General features: G+C 41.0%; 1 protein-coding gene across 1 annotated transcript in view; it reads right to left on the reverse strand.

Annotated features, from left to right (window-relative positions):
• Positions 1-16,797, reverse strand: part of GHR (growth hormone receptor) — a 256,785-nt gene that overhangs the window by 135,867 nt on the left and 104,121 nt on the right. The window lies entirely within an intron of this gene.

Genomic DNA, 16,797 nt, shown 5'->3' on the forward strand with positions numbered 1-16,797 from the left:
CAGCACACTGTCCTTTGGAGGGCTGTTGCTACATCTAACAACTAAGGCCAACTCCTTTAAAGCTTAGCCATACGATTTCCATAAAATTACATTACTTACACATCACTCAGGCATACCTGATCATCGCCCTGGGCTCTCCTCCAGGGCCTCCCTCTGGCCTCATTTTCACTATTGTATATTCTTGACGATAATGAAAGAGCCCTTCTCGTTACCCCTAATCAGGCTGAAATGATGAACAAGAACATTTGTTCTCGTGGGTAATGGAATGAATGGTGTGGTCCCCGGTAATGGCCGTGTAATTCTGAATAGGCATCAAATGTGATATTTCATACTTTCATTTCTAGATAGTGGAGGGCCCATCATTTCTTTTTTTGTTCCAAATGATTTTATGTTCTTAAAAAATTCTAACAATACACATCTCTACATCAACTGAGTATCTTCCTGTGTCTGAATACGCACGTGCATGCGGAATGCCTAAAGAGCACCCTCAAACACTGCCCCCTGGAGTCACGGGCAGAACTGAGTGTGACACCGCACGTGAACGCACTTGGCCAATTATGAGAGTTCACACAAATGTGCGTTACAGTTATCGTAACATCCATGTTTTAAATTCCTGACCTGGAAGGCTCCGAGCTAATGGCCTTGCATCAGCCTAATCTACTTTGCAAATGCAAACCTTGGAGCATCTCTCCTTAGATCCTTTACTAGCAGGTGAATAGGCCATGTAATCCGAGCTTGAAGCCTCCAGCAGAAATACATAAAAAGGCTAAAAATAAATATGCTAAAGGCTGAAAATGCCATCCTGTTGTTAACTGGATATTTCCTTTTAAAATTTATTAAAAATTTTTTTTTTTTTAAGTCGGAAAAGCATGGAGCAACTGGGTTAGTTAGTGTTATATAGTGTTAGTTTTACTAGCAATCTCCCAATGCACTTAGTGTCAGATGAAGAAACCTCCCTTGGCACTTGTTCTCTGGATATCAGGTTGTAACAAAATTCTAATTCCCAGGCAGGGTTTTTGGCTTCCCAACTGAATAAAGATATGAATAGGTTTGCATTGCTCAGACGGCTGCTTTCTCTGGTTTGGAAGTCGCCTCTTCAAATATTTCAAAGATACTTGGCAGATGCCCAAGACAAGTGAATTTTGCTTCAGATGAATAGTAGATGACTCCCTCCCATCCCAAACTTTTGAAAGTTGCTGTCTGCAAATGAATCAACAACCTATGATCCAAATGAGCAACAACCTATCTCCAGAGCACGTGTTCTAGCTCATACAATGAGACAAACAAAAAGAATCTTAAAGCAAAATTAACCAGAAATCTGTTTGCACACTCCTACAGCAGAAAAGGAGGTATTTAAAACTGCCATTCTCCCAAATAGGAGCTGAGAACCATTCACTGCAGCACTGAGAGTACTGCATACGGCCCTGGCCCGAGCTCCAACTAGGTAGCAGAGAAGAGGATGGAGAGGTGTGGTTGGATTCAGGAAGAGCTCACTGTTTCATCCAAGACTAAAGCTCTGTTTCCATGGTTGCGGGCTCAGTGGGGCTGACTGTCAAAGTAGTCCCCTAGTGAACTGTCCCCAGGGCCAGCACACAACCAGGCTGACGGACATTCTGTTCGATTTGACTGGAAGCTGCCCCCTTACGTTTTGCAGAACTCCCTATGGCAGCTTCTAGATAAGAGGATCCTTCTTTGTTAGGTGTTAGCTGGGAGAAAACGTCCCTAGGAGAGGAAAAAGTGCCAACATACGAAGTGTGAAACTTCAGGGTCGTCTGTCGATAATGTGCCAGATGTGAGCAGGACAAAGTCCCATTATTCCCCTTCCCCAATATAAGTCTCTATATAGAGGCAGGTACTGTCCAGAGGAATCTACCAAATGTACCTTAGCCTACTGGGTTTTTAAGTTTGCAAGATTTTTCTAGGGAAAATACCTCTCTAAATTTCTACTGATATTTATGCATTCTTTGGCTATAGCCTCATGGCAAGATTTTCATTTGGGGTGGGACGGTGGTTGGGTAGGGGAGACAAGCTTCCATTCTTGCATAATGGAACTCACACCATTTCCACTTTCAAAGCCTGAGGCATTTTGCCTGCCCTCCCCCACCTTGTCCCTCCACCCCCAGCAACTTCCTCAAGGGAGAGCCAGCTGAAAAGCAGTGTAATCAGCTGGTGTGAGTTTTAATTCTGTAAACTGCCCAGCAGAGGAGACTCTAAATTACAGTTAGGGCTGTGATATACTGACTTTTATTCCTTGGCTATAAAACAGTACATAAACACATGAGAAGAGATGGAGATTAAACATAATATTTTTTCCAACATGTTATAACCAACTCCAGGCCAAGAAAGGAATTAGTTCAATTCTCTTTATTTTAAAATTAGCAAGAATTTGTTGAACTCCTAGAATTGTGCAGGGCACACTGCAGAATACAAAAGCAATCAAAATCATGGTTCTTTACCTCAAGAATTAGGCAAGATAGGCAAATGAAATTGGGAAAAGAGGAAGCATACCTAAAAATGAAAGAAAGATCAGAGTGGGGAAAAAAAAATCAGCCACTGAACTGAGGGGCTTAAAATGAGAACTAAATGAGAGAGAAGATTGTGATAGGTAAGGAATAGTGAGGGAGGGGTGTGAACTTGCATTATGGGTAAAAACTCAGATGGTACAAATACAAAGGTATGGCTCTGGGTCTGATTAGTTCAGGGCAGTAGTTGGAGGTGAGAGAGAGAACAAGTTTCGAAATTATGAATAAAGGGGAATGACATTGGGTTGGTAAGGGAGGACTAGACCGAAACAGCAGTTCAACTCAGATATTTTTTTTTTTTTAAAGATTTTATTTATTTATTTGAGACAGAGAATGAGATAGAGCATGAGAGGGTCAGAGGGAGAAGCAGACCCCCCGCCGAGCAGGGAGCCCGACGCGGGACTTGATCCCGGGACTCCAGGATCGCGACCTGAGCCGAAGGCAGTCGCTTAACCAGCTGAGCCACCCAGGCGCCCCAACTCAGATATTTTTAAAAAGATAGACAGATAGATAGATAGATTTATTTATTTATTTATTTATTTGTTTGTTTGTTTGTTTATTTATTATTTAATTATTTATTTATGGAGTGTGAGCTCGGGGGGGGGGGGTAGTAGAAGGAGAGGGAGAAAAATCCCCAAGCAGACACCCTGCTGAACTCAGAGTATGGGGAAGGGCAGAAGCTGGATCCCACTATCCCAGGACCCTGAGATCATGACCTGAGCCAAAATTAAGAGCCAGATGCTCAAGCGACTGCGCCACCTGGGTGCCCCCGCAGTTCAACTCATATTAATCAGAAAGTCACTGGAAGTTTTGGGATAAGGACAGCATGTGCAAAGTGGATTTTTCTTAGGATAAATCTGCCCCTCATACTTTCTTAACTTGGTATCACTGAGAAATACTGACAAGATTTGGTGATGACTGGATACAGGAGATGATAAAGAAAACATGCCTATCACAAATGAATGAGTATATAGTATATGTGTGGATGAAAGATGGCACTATTGATAGAAATCAGGATTTTGGGATCTGAGTTGTTCAGGAATGAGAAGATTACAAGACTGTCTTGGGATATTTGGTATTAAAGTGATTTAATAGTGATTTAAAGACTTGTGGAGGGGCGCCTAGGTGGCTCAGACAGTTAAGCGTCTGCCTTCGGCTCAGGTCATGATCCCAGGGTCCTGGGATCGAGTCCCGCATCGGGCTCCCTGCTCCTTGGGAGCCTGCTTCTCCCTCTGCTTCTCTCTCTGTCTCTCATGAATGAATAAATAAAATCTTTAAAAAAAAAAAAAAAGACTTGTAGAAGTATAAGAAATGTCTGGTGGGAAGCTGAAGGTAGGAGACCAAAGACTGAAAGACAGAGGGAAGTCATTACTGGATTTCAGAGATTTACATAGAGATGATGAGTACCAGATGAATTTAATACTAAGACTAGGCTATTTCATGAAGAACCCCCACATTAACTTTATTAAAAGTAATATTATAAAGTATGTTAAGCCATTTAGGGGAAAATGTGCTCCTATCTGGTTTGTAATTTGGCAAAGACAAAAGGAACCACCACCCGAAGCCACCTAGACCCTCTGATTTGTATCAAGTATTTAAAAGGAAAGTGGTCAACAGCATCCCTAGAAGAATGACGTCAGCATATTAATATATAGATAGAATAATAAGATAGACTGAGGAACTTGTAGTTTGCCTTAACAAAGGCAAAATACCAATATGGCAGCTGAATTGATAGAAATAATATTTCCCCAATTTTTTTGTTTTACTGATCTAGCCATCCAGATACCAAAAAAGTAAGAGCTGATTAAAAAATCCCCACAGAAGCAGAATTGTTTATATTGCAAAACCAAGACTCTAGTTAGATAACCTAATAAATGTGTACTTTCTGATGCAGGTGTTCATTACCAATGAAATATTGCAAAACCGAATCTAGTTGATTTCCCAGTGAAGCTGTTCTAAGAACTCGACATTGAAAAAGAGGCGAATCCAAGTATTTGAAATGACCCATTCTAATTAGTACCAGGCATTTATTTGACTAGTTTGCATTTTTTCATGTTATTACTCACTTTTTATGGTGCTGGTCTTTTGAAAATTGGTCAGATCCAAACTGCCTTAGGTTAATTTCTTTCTTTCCAATTAGTGAGAGAGAAAATGTTCACAGACATTACTGACATACCTACTTGCGCTGAGATTTTTCCCTTCTCAGGATCCAGTGGGGAATATAGGATGGAAAATTATTTTAAATGTGTAATGTATGAGGGAAAAAAAGGCCTTTGGGAGTAGTATATATAATAAATCGCCTTTTTTATAAAACATTTAAAGCATAGATCGTATGTACCTGCACTGACCAGTTCAGTTACCACCGATCACCAGTGGCCACCGAGCACTGGAAATGTGGCTAATGCAACTGAGGAATTAAATAGGCTAAATTTTTATGTAATTTTAATTAAGCATTTAATTAAGTATATACGAAACAGGTTTTGATAGGAATCTAGTTTCTCAGCTGTAGATTTTATTAAATCTAAATCCAGATCAAGTCTCTCTGATGCATATTTAGCATTCAAATTAAGATGTGCTGTAAGTGTAAAACATACATGGGTTTTGAGGGCTTGGTACAAAAAAGGCATGCAAAATATTTCAATAAGGTCTATGTTTACTATAGGTTAAACTCATATTTTGGATTGCTGGGTTAAATAAACATATTATTGAAAACTAGCAATCCCTATTTCTTTTTATTTTTTAAAATGTGACTAGCAGGAAATTTAAAATCACACATGTGGCTTGCATTATATTTTATATTTCTCTTTGACAACACTGATATATATATTTTATGGTTTGTATGTCTGTACTTGCATTCAGAAACATTAAACTGTTACAGTGGGCATATACGTTTTTGTAACAGAAACAATAATACACAATTTTGTACTTCTAATGACATATAACATCTTTACAGTTACATTTTAAGAGGTCATCCCAAATGCAGAATGATGGGGACTGAAGAATTAGGCATGATTATATTTGGGTTTTTTTTAAGGGTACCCAGTATGCCTTTGTTTACCTTTAGAAGGGTGACAACTCATACTGTATCTCTTTGAGTCATAGACAGTGGTGCACTTATAAATGTGTAACAACTGTCTCTCTGGAATTAAAGAGAGAGAGAGAGAGAGAGAGAGAGAAGGACCATGACTGTAGCACTGACCAGTTTCTGTGGTGTAAATACCTCCACCAAGGCTGATTTTAAGTTACCAAGTCACCGAACCTGGATTCCCTGAAGTCAGTGAAGAGGTGGATTCACAAGCCAGTTCAAACTGGACCCAGCACACCAGCAGCTGGGGAAGTGAATGATGCTATCTAGGCTGCATGTAGGTAACAGGTACAAAGATTAAGCAATCTGCTGACACTGATACAAGAGGTAAGAGACAGTACTACTGAGTGAACCCTGGACACCTGATTTCGCTTGATACCATCTGTACCACTGTTCGCTCATCATATTCAGTTAATGATCACTGACAGATATTTTCCCAAGTCCTTAGAAATTAACATCAGCCTCCACCATAAATGCCATCCTTGATCTTCATTTACAGACGGAGTGAGCTTGGGGTTAAGAGCATGTGTTCTGGAGTCAGAGAGAGCTAGGTTCAAATCCTAGCTTTACCAAACCTGTTCACTCTTCTCTAATATAAGGATGAGAATACTATTACCTTTTTCCTAGGAAAATCAGGAGGAGATTAAATGAGTTGATTTATTCAAAACATTTAGCATGCCCTCTGCATGTATCCAATAAATACATTATTAGAGTCTTTCTGATACCAGTAATAAATAGACTATGTTTGATAATGTTTCCATGGGGTGGATGGGGAGTGGGGCCCTCATTTATATACCATGACATGGAAGCCTAGGGAGGTGGTAAAGCAATCAGCAAATGGGTTCTTGGGTAGCCACAACATAGAAGACCCCTTCTTCAACCATGCACTTACATCACATAAGGGTCCAAGGAAAAGGAAGAAGCATCACACTGTAACATGTGCGTCTCCTAGGCTAAGGTGGAAAGGCTGCTCAGTTTTGCTTAGGTGCAATTTTGCACCTTCAAAACGGAGGCCCAATTGTGGGAAATAATCTAGAGGCTGATTTCACCTGTCATGACGATCTCATGCTGTTGTTACTGGGTCCGGATCATTTGTTTTGCGAATCATGGATTTCTAGAGCTGAAAATTGGGTAGATGAATTCCAGTGATGAGACACTTGGCTTGAAGCTAGGACTCTCCCTATGAGAATACAAAAGGCAGCTGGATTACAGGAATTTAAGTATTCACCTCTTCCTCTCTGGAGAAGTGAAAAAAATACAGGCCTTTCAGCACTAAATGCTTAGTGCTGCTTCTATTTTGGTGTGCAGGGCTACCCTGCTGGGAGTGGACGTTCTCGGTACATGGGGCATTCTGTTCGAGGTCAGTATGACTCAGTGGCACTTTGCAATACCTCACTGCAGCGACTATCCTTGCGGATGACCGCCACTCACCCAGCTTGATTCATGTGGTGCACCCACCGATTCACAAGGCAGGAGTGACTCTCACGTGGAAGAGAAATCAATTGCGTAGGTGCTTATTTGAATGATATGTTCCTTTTTATGTCATCCTTTACATCACTGCACCTACCAAGTCATTTTTTTCCAAAACAGAATTTGAAAACACAAACTCCTTTCTGAATTTCTGCTGTTTCTCTCTCTTTTCACAAGTCGCTCTTTTTTAAATCTATTTTTTTTTTAATTACTGTGATAGATCATATAGAACATGGGGAATATGCTTTAAACAAAGTTAAAGATGTTGGAGTTTCTTTCAAACTCTCAGATGGAAATTGGCTTTGTTTTACCTAATTTAATAGAACATAGATAAGCTGTTGAAGACATGATCTCATAGAATGAAGTCTTCAAGCACAAACGTTATTATCTTGATGAGATGATAATCTGACAATGATGAGTACAATAACTCACAGTGTGCTAAAAGGAGCTACTAGCAGACCCAGATAACATATAGAGCAAAGATTGGGAGAAACTTTCCTTTACTTTTATCAAGTCCAAAATGAACTTGTTCTTTTAAGGTAAACAAGTTGAGAAACCAAGAGTGAGGCAATGTGATCTTCTGGACGAAGCATTTCTAGAGAAGGCGTCAGCAATCCCATGCCCGGGGTGCCAGCCCAACACAGCCTGACCTGGTAACTCGGGCAGTCACTTAATCACCGTGGGCTTCAGTTGCCCTGTCTGCACCCCACCCCAAGATTTTGTGATAAGCCGAATCACATGCTGTGCGGTGTAATGAAATTTGCCATTCACTGAGAACTACTCCTGTCCTGATGTTGCCAGGGGCCTTGTCCTTTTCTTCTTTTAGCTGTGAGCAACTGGGGGCTGTAGGTGTGTTTCACTCACTCACTCACTAGATCCCCAACAACTAGCCTTGGGCCTGACAGGGTAGATGCCTACTCTAAAATCTGCCCAATGAATAAGTCTGCCAGGAGTCTTGTTATTTCTCTCGACGTTTGCACAGACCCTGCAAAAGACAGCCTCATTTTCAAATTGAGAAAGTAAAAGTGTAGAGGAACTTTGAGAGGTTAAGTGAATCCCTCAGACAGTTAGAACCATGTTTGAGGTCTCCAAGGCCTGCCTTCCCCTTTCCATGCTTCTTCATAAATGTGAAACTAGGCTGACGAAGCACATGAGCAGGGGGCTACCAGTGAGGCAGGAAAAGCTATAGACAGTAAGAAAAAGAGAAGGAGTAAAGTTTGGATTTGAATTATGGACAGGGGCAGACACCACAGGATTTTCAGTGCTCCAGACCTGTCAAGCACGGTAATAATTCATAAATGCTGACACAGCAGTTTCTTTAGGAGTATTGCTCAAGGGATATAATATTCACCTCTAGGCCTTAGAGTCTCCAAGAGCACCTGATCTACTTTCGGGTACTTCACTTAAGAGCTATGAAGGGTGCTCTTTCCATGACATGGGAGCATCCCCTGTCCCTGCCCCGCCTCCTCTAAGCCTATATATATAAATAGAAAGAAGTCTATTTGGCCAGACCGACTGGCTGCCAAATAGATGGCAGACACTGGGCAGATCAATGTCACGTCTCAGCTCCAGGAAGTGTATAATATACCACTTCACTCTTCGAGATCACAGGAGGTGTCACAGCTGGACTTGGACCATTCATTGTTAACAGCTTGAATAGAAAATACCCTCAAAAACAGTGCTGTGTCACAGAAATATAATGTGAGACACAAGGGCCAGCCACGTATGTACTTTTAAGTTTCCTGGTAACCACATTAAGAAAGAAATACATAAAATTTATTTTAATCATATATCTTATTCAACCCAATGTATCCAAAATATTATCATTTCCTCATATAGGTGATATGAAAAGTATTGAGATATTTTACACTCCTTTTTTCATATGGAATCTTTGAACCTAGTGTGTATTTCACACAGCACATCACAACTGGCGCTAGCCAGACTTCAAGTGTTCCAGAGTCCCATGCAGCTAAGTGGCGACCACATGGCAGCATGTAGCTCTGGGACACTGAGAGATTGTGGATGTCCACGTGGCCAGCTCCCTGGCTAGGCCAGAACATATCTGTGCTTATTGCTCATGAGCAAGTCAAGCTGCTGAGCAAGGACCTTTAAACAGTTACTTTGCAAGGTCTAATAGTTTCTTCAAGTCCTGGAAAGAAACAGTCTTGCTACTGAAGCAAGAGGCAGGATGTTCTAGGTCTCTCTCACATTCATTTTGCAGGTAATCACTGGGCACTGAAATCTACATAGAGTTAAACCATAAACCTTTTATTTGGGGCACAAATCTGGCACAGAACACCAGATCTGTCATTAGTTACGAGACGTCCAGCAAATCATTTCTCCTAGAGAAGGAGTCAGCAATCCCATGCCCGGGGTGCCAGCCCAATACGGCCTGACTCGGTAACTCGGGCAGTCACTTACCACCGCCTCAGCTTCCTTATCTCCAAAACAGAAAGTTTGGAGCGTATCAATAGTTCTCAGCCTTGACTGCAAATTAGAACCATGTGGGAAACTGGGGAAAAAAAAAATGACCTGGTTTTATAGTAAATCAGAATCTCTGTGGTGGGGCCTGAGTATTAATCCCTTAACATTTGTTATGAGATTTTAAAGTGCAGCAAGGGCTGAGAATCACTGACCTAGTACAAACCAAATGTGCTATGATTTTTCAGTTTGTGAAAATAGTGCTCACACACCCCAGGGAGCCTTCCTCAGCTGAGTGGAGGGAGAGGAAAAAAAAAAAAAAACCAATCTTTCCCATTTAGTCAACCAATAAGGGTAATTTTTGCAATAGAGGACTTCCTATGCCAAGTGGATGAAATACTAAATATAAAGGTAGGAAAAGAAAATATTATCCCATGAAATGGCAAGATAAAGAGAATACACGTAATGGATGAAATCAGCCATTCACAGATAAGATCACTCAAGTAATGACGAAACATTATTTCAAAGTGTTGCTCACGAGGTCCCCTCAAGATGACCATCTCTGGTTTTTCAATCAAACACCAATTTAGGTACTTCTCTGAAGGACCTCTGTAGATGTAATTAAGGTTACTAATCAACTGATTTTAAAATAGGGAGATTATCCTAGATTACTGAGGTGAGCCAATGTAATTAGCCTGTAAAAGCAGAAGTAATCAGTGAGATGTGGCAGAAGAGGAAGTCAGAGAGATGAGAAATCTGAGAGGGATTTGATGTGCTGTTGCTGGAGGGGGCAGCAAAGAAAGCAGGAGATTAAGGCAGGCAGACTCTGGGAGCAAAAACTGGCTCCTAGCTGCCAGCCAGCAAGGAAACAGGGAAGACAGTCCTCTGACGTCAAGGAATTGAATTGGGTTAGCAACCTCAAGGAGCTTGGAAGCGAATTTATCCCCAGAGCCTCCAGAAGGTAACAAAACCCTAAAAAATATTTTGATTTCAGCATTCTCTAAGCAGAGAATTCAGCTGAGCCATGCAAGCTGTGCCCAGACTTCTTACCTCATAACTGTGAGGTAATCAATGGGTATTGTCACAAATCAATATATTTATGATAATTGGTTATGGAAGCAATAGAAAACTAATACAATCTCTAAAAGTCCATTATAGAGTCCAAGGTTGACTTCCTAAACATTAATCAGGAAGATTATTATCCAGTCACCATTGGAACATGTCCAACCGGAGAAGGGCTTTTTAGCAGAGCAAAGAAGTTTGTGACTTGACATCAAGACAGTATGGTCCTGGCACAAAACAGACACACAGATCAATGGAACAGAACAGAAAACCCAGAAATAGACCCACAACTCTATGGTCAATTAATCTTTAACAAAACAGGAAAGAATATCCAATGGAAAAAAATACAGTCTCTTCGACAAATGGTGTTGGAAAAACTGGACAGCAACATGCAGAAAAATGAATCTGGACCACTTTCTTACACCATACACAAAAATAAATTCAAAATGGATGAAAGACCTAAATATGAGACAGGAAACCATTAAAATCTTAGAGGAGAACACAGGCAGCAACATCTGTGACCTCGGCTGCAACAACTTCTTGTTAGACACGTCTCCAAAGGCAAGGGAAACAAAAGCAAAAATGAACTACTGTGACTTCATCAAGATAAAAAGCTTCTGCACAGCAAAGGAAACAATTAACAAAACTAAAAGACAGCCTACAGAATGGGAGAAGATATTTGCAAATGACATATCTGATAAAGGGTTAGTATCCAAAATATATAAAGAACTTATCAAACTCAACACCCAAAAAACAAATAATCCAGTTAATAAATGGCAGAAGACATGAATAGACATTTTTCCAAAGAAGACATCCAGAAGGCTAACAGACGCATGAAAAGATGCTCAACATCACTCACCATCAGGGAAATATAAATCAAAACCATGATGAGATACCACCTCATACTTGTCAGAATGGCTAAAATTAACAACCCAGGAAACAAGAGATGTTGGTGAGGATGCAGAGAAAGGGGAACCCTCTTATACTATTGGTGGGAATGCAAACTGGTGCAGCCACTCTGGAAAACAGTATGGAGGTTCCTCAAAAAGTTAAAAATAGAGCTACCCTACAATCCAGCAATTGCACTACTATGTATTTACCTACCCAAAGGATACAAAAATACAGATTCAAAGGGGTACATGTGCCCCAATGTTTATAGCAGCATTATCAACCAGAGCCAAACTGTGGAAAGAGCCCAAGTGTCCATCAACTGATGAATGGATAAAGAATATGTGATACACACACACACACACCCACCCACCCACACACACACATAATGGAATATTACTCAGTCATAAAAAGTAATGAACTCTTGCCATTTGCAATGATGTAGACGGAACTAGAGTGTATTATGCTAAGCAAAATAAGCCAGTCGGAGAAAGACAAATACCATATGATCTCACTCATATGTGGAATTTAGGGAACAAAACAGATGAACATAATGGAAGGGAAAAAAAAGAGAAAGAAAAAGGAGAGAGGGAAGCAAACTGTAAGAGACTCTTAATGATAGAGAACAAAGTGAGAGTTGATGGAGGGAGGTGGGTGGGTGATGGGCTAGATGGGTGATGGGTATTAAGAGGGCACTTGTGATGAACACCGGGTGTTATATTTAAGTGATGGATCACTAATTTCTATTCCTGAAACCAATATTATGCTATATGTTAACTAACTTGAATTTAAATAAAAATCTGGGAAAACAAAATAATTATGGGCAAAAAAAAAAAAAAAGAAATTTTGTGACTTGAGAGGCAATCTAGTCCAATCAATAAATGATGGATGAGAAATGCTAAAAAATTAGTAAATAATCTGTGACTTTGTCTCCTCCAACTGCCCCTGGCCAAGAGTGCTTTAATCAGCCCACAAGAATGTCTCAGTACAGAAACAGGTACAATAATCTCTCAGAGCCTGGTGATGCTCTCGCCTGAAGTCATTCAGTTCCCTCTATTCCAACTCTACCATTGCCAAATTACCTTCTGATTCTTATTTTGCTTTCTGGGTTTCCTCTCTTTCTAAAAAATACAATAACCAGCTGAAATGAAATTGCTTGACAGCTGAAATGGAGAATAAATGAATGAATTGGTATTCTGGTATATTGGTCCATCTCTTGAGTTTGGCTAGTATAAATTGGGCCCCTAGAGTCTGATCACCTCTGGGTCAATTGATGCAATTTTTTTTCTGAACACATAAATCTGGACATGAGATGATCCCAGGGAAAGTGAGAAAGGCTGAGAGAACCTGTCTGAATCAGTTTGCTGGTCTTGTTTCTCATCTTAACCTCAGATCTAACCAGGGAATTAAACAGATGATGTGTCAATGGGAAGGTAAATCAAAACCAAGGTAAAAATCTACAACAGAATAGGATGGTGGGGGGCAGGTAAGGACAAGCAGCATGTGTTTTACGGAGGAAAAGGTGGTGTGGAAGGGGAAAGCACAGTCTATTTTTGTAACATGTCCTTATATCTAACATCTTGGCTCAGGAGAGCTTGTTTTCAGTCCTTTGAATTAAACATTCAATTCCCAGGAGCCTTATGTTTACCACCCAATGGGACCACCACAGCATAACTCAGGAAACTAAATTCAATGACCTGGCCATGTTTCTCCTAAATCATTTGGCTGGTGGATGATGACTGGAACAAGCAGGCTAAGCCAAACCGTGAATCATTTCACAGAGACTGTCCACCTACCAAAACATCAAAGAAACAAACACTTCAATGCCTTTTCACTGTAATCTGTTGGAGTTCAATGATTTCACATCTTGTAGAACAGTAATACAATCAATATTCACCTTTCAAACTGAAAAGTGATTCAAAGGAATTGTTTGTATCCAATCACCTGTGATCATGTTACCAATGAAAACTTTACTTCCCAGTGAGGAAGGAAAGCTCCAGGGAATCCCCAGGATGGCAGTTTACGTGGAGCTTCATGTAAATGCTAAAGAGCTAGACAGCAGGTTCCTCAGACACAGGGAATGATACCTCTGGATGCCCAGAAGGATCTGAAGTAACTCCTGTCTGGAGTGAAGTCAGCATCTCCTACCTGCCCCCAATCTCTGCCTCAGGAACAAACAGCCTCATCCCTCACAGTTCTTTATCTTGCTTGATGAGATTAGGGATTTGCAGTTACCTGAACTAGATACTTTGGTTATGCCATCCCTTCTCACAAGTAACTTGACGCTGTAATAAGAGAGTGATTCCACCTCAGGATTCTCTCTGGAATGTAGCTCCTCCTGCCCCAACCCTAGCCCCACTGTCTCTTCTCTGCCTTTTTTTTTTTTTACACGTGAAACAGCCTCCCTCGTGGTCTATCTTCCTTTACTTTCAAGTCTGCTGCCAGACAAATCACAAACCTACTTATGCTTAAAAATTATGCTCAAACATCACCACCTCCATGAAGCCTTCTACACTCCCCTGAAACATAAGTGCTCACTCTTCTGTGCCTCCACACTGATATTCTTTAACCTCTGCCATAAATCGTGTCAAAGTATTGACATCACAAGATGATGAACTGTTTGTGGAATAAATGAGTTCTCAGCCTTTTAATCAAAGTTAACAAGAAAGGCACACTAACCAACAGTCTGGCAGATGTTCCTGAAATAGAAGCTGGATTTTCCTCTGGGCTTTACAGCAAGAAGTGTTTAAATTTCCTTTTTCATTCAGTCATGGGTGCAAGCAGATCCTATTACACTAATTTGGTTAAAATCTGTCAGAGAAGGTAGGGTTGAAGGTGGAATATGGTGAATTTCTTGGTCACTGCTTAGCATGTCTTAATCTCTAGCTTCTCAGTCTTGCTGCTCTCACTTATATACCGTGGCAAAACCCTCCCCAAATCAGTTATATTCTCTCCTGTTCTCTCTCTCTCTCACACACACACACACACACACACACACACTCGTGTATGCACATGCACGCACCCCTGGTACCAGAAGAGTAGATGAAAGCACACAACTCATTGCCTCACCTAACAGCCCCTCCCTGCCCCGCCCCCCCCACTGAACTTTGCCCAGAACTTCTTTGGGTTCTGCCAACTGAAGTGAAGGCCAGGCCTGGGCTGGAGCCTCGTGAGACCTATCACACCATCATAACAGAGCCAGCCGGACCAGAGGAGAAGGCAGCCAAACATTAGAATTTGACAAAGACCACAAGTTGGATAGGTTGAAGAGAGTGATGGGTGTAACTAACTCTAATCCCATGGCCTCTTTCAGGAGTGCCAGAATGACAGCTCCCAGAGGGCAGAGGCGTCCATCTGCTGTTTTCACTTGTTGTGCAAGCCTCCCAAGTGCCCAGGGTCTAGCACTTCGAATATTTGTTAAATGAAGGATGAATGAATTCCAAAACATTAGTGCCCATCGGAAATCTTAACATATTAACTGTAAATGTTTAACCATGGTATCAGCAGTACAAAGCAATAGACTAGAAAATGGTCAGTACCACCTACATACTAACTGGATATTTATCTCATTAATAGGATATTTTGGTTGACTGGGCAGGAGGATGCAACAATTAGATTATGGGTTTTTTTTCTTTTTAATTAGCTTGTAATAAAGGGAAGTAGGTCTCTCTATAAAAAAAAAATCACAAGTCAACAAAAGGAGCAAAACATTAAGCATTTAGTGAATTATGTACACAAATAGCACAAGAAACAAAATGACTGCTTTCTAGCTCTGGAGCTTCACCATATTTTTTGCTGCTCTTCACATGGTTAGAACAATCTTGATGGTTGCCATCACTGAGTGTGGCCAGAGTTATGATAAACGCAAGGCTATATGACTAACATTCCTGTGTGTGACCAGCAATGCTGTCCATATATTCAATACAAGAAGGCTGCTCATGATTTATGGCCACAGCCAGAATTAGCAAGATCTTTTGTCAGTTAAGACTCCCTTCTGCCTGGCTGGCTTTCCTGTGTTTGTACACGATGAACTATTCTGTGACATGTCATCCATACAAAGTCCTGTAATATAAGAAACCCTCACAGGGGAACATTCATTTGAATAAGTTAATTAACAATAACTAGATATGAGTCTCACTGATTGTGAATTGGAAGTTAATTTATTTTGAAATCATATTTGGATGTGTAGAAACAGCCTGACAGATGTCCCCAAAGCACATTTCCAAAGCTGAATTCAGGGGTTCAGAAACACATCATTCCTCAACCTGGTGCTCCCGCAGCGTTTGCAACACAAGCCAGAAACCAAGGAGTTACCTGGCTGTCCACCTTCTCGGCCCCCATTACATCTGTCAACATTATCTCTTCAGCAGCTTTTGAATTCATTTCAGCCCCGTTATCCTCTTTACTGCTACACCAAGTCCCTGCCACTCTGTCTCACTTGGAGGAATGTCCTCTTAACACCCACTAAGGCTCCCCCCAATCTATTTTTCACACAAAAATTATGTTTTGAAACACAATTACGATTATGACACCCTTCTGAATAAAACGCAAATGACTTGCCTTGTCCACAGGATTCATTTCAGTCTATAAGGTGATCTCATAGTTACTAGTTGTGCTCAATAGTCACTCACTCTACTTTCAATTAGTAATAGAATCCAGTGCAAGAAGACATTTCACAGCCAACCTTGCAGCGAACTCTGGTCACATGGCTCAGTTCTGGCTGGCAGGATGTGAGGAGAAGTGGCAAGTGCATCTTTCAGGGAAATGCACGTCCCCTCTGCTTCCCCTTCTCCACTCTGCTGGCTTGGACGTTGATGTGCTGGATCACCAGATACACACAGGAGAGCTACCTAGATCTGAGGAACACTTCTGGAACTCGTTACAAAGTAGGATCATAGATAATGTGGGTTTGAACACTAGCAAAGAATCAACTAGCAGTGGTTTTCTGACCCAGCTCATTTTCACCTCTTTTTTTTAGGCTCAACTGTAAGAGTAGTGGGAAAGAGTAATCACACAGGACTTGTATAAAAACACAGGCTGAAATTTTATCATTAATACCTACAAAGAAAGAAAACTTACCTGAATGCATAATATTCTGATAGGGCTTTTTTATGAGTCTGAAAAGCTAGGCCCGCCCTTCCTTCCTTCCTCCCTTCCTTCCTCCCTTCCTTCCTTCCTCCCTTCCTTCCTTCCTTCCTCCCTTCCTTCCTTCCTTTCTTTCTTTCCTTCCTCCCTTCCTTCCTTCCTTCCTCCCTTCCTTCCTTCCTTTCTTTCTTTCCTTCCTCCCTTCCTTCCTTCCTTCCTCCCTTCCTTCCTTCCTTTCTTTCTTTCCTTCCTCCCTTCCTTCCT

The sequence above is a fragment of the Neomonachus schauinslandi genome, chromosome 7 (genome assembly GCF_002201575.2).
Source record: "Neomonachus schauinslandi chromosome 7, ASM220157v2, whole genome shotgun sequence".
In the NCBI taxonomy this organism is placed as follows: domain Eukaryota; kingdom Metazoa; phylum Chordata; class Mammalia; order Carnivora; family Phocidae; genus Neomonachus; species Neomonachus schauinslandi.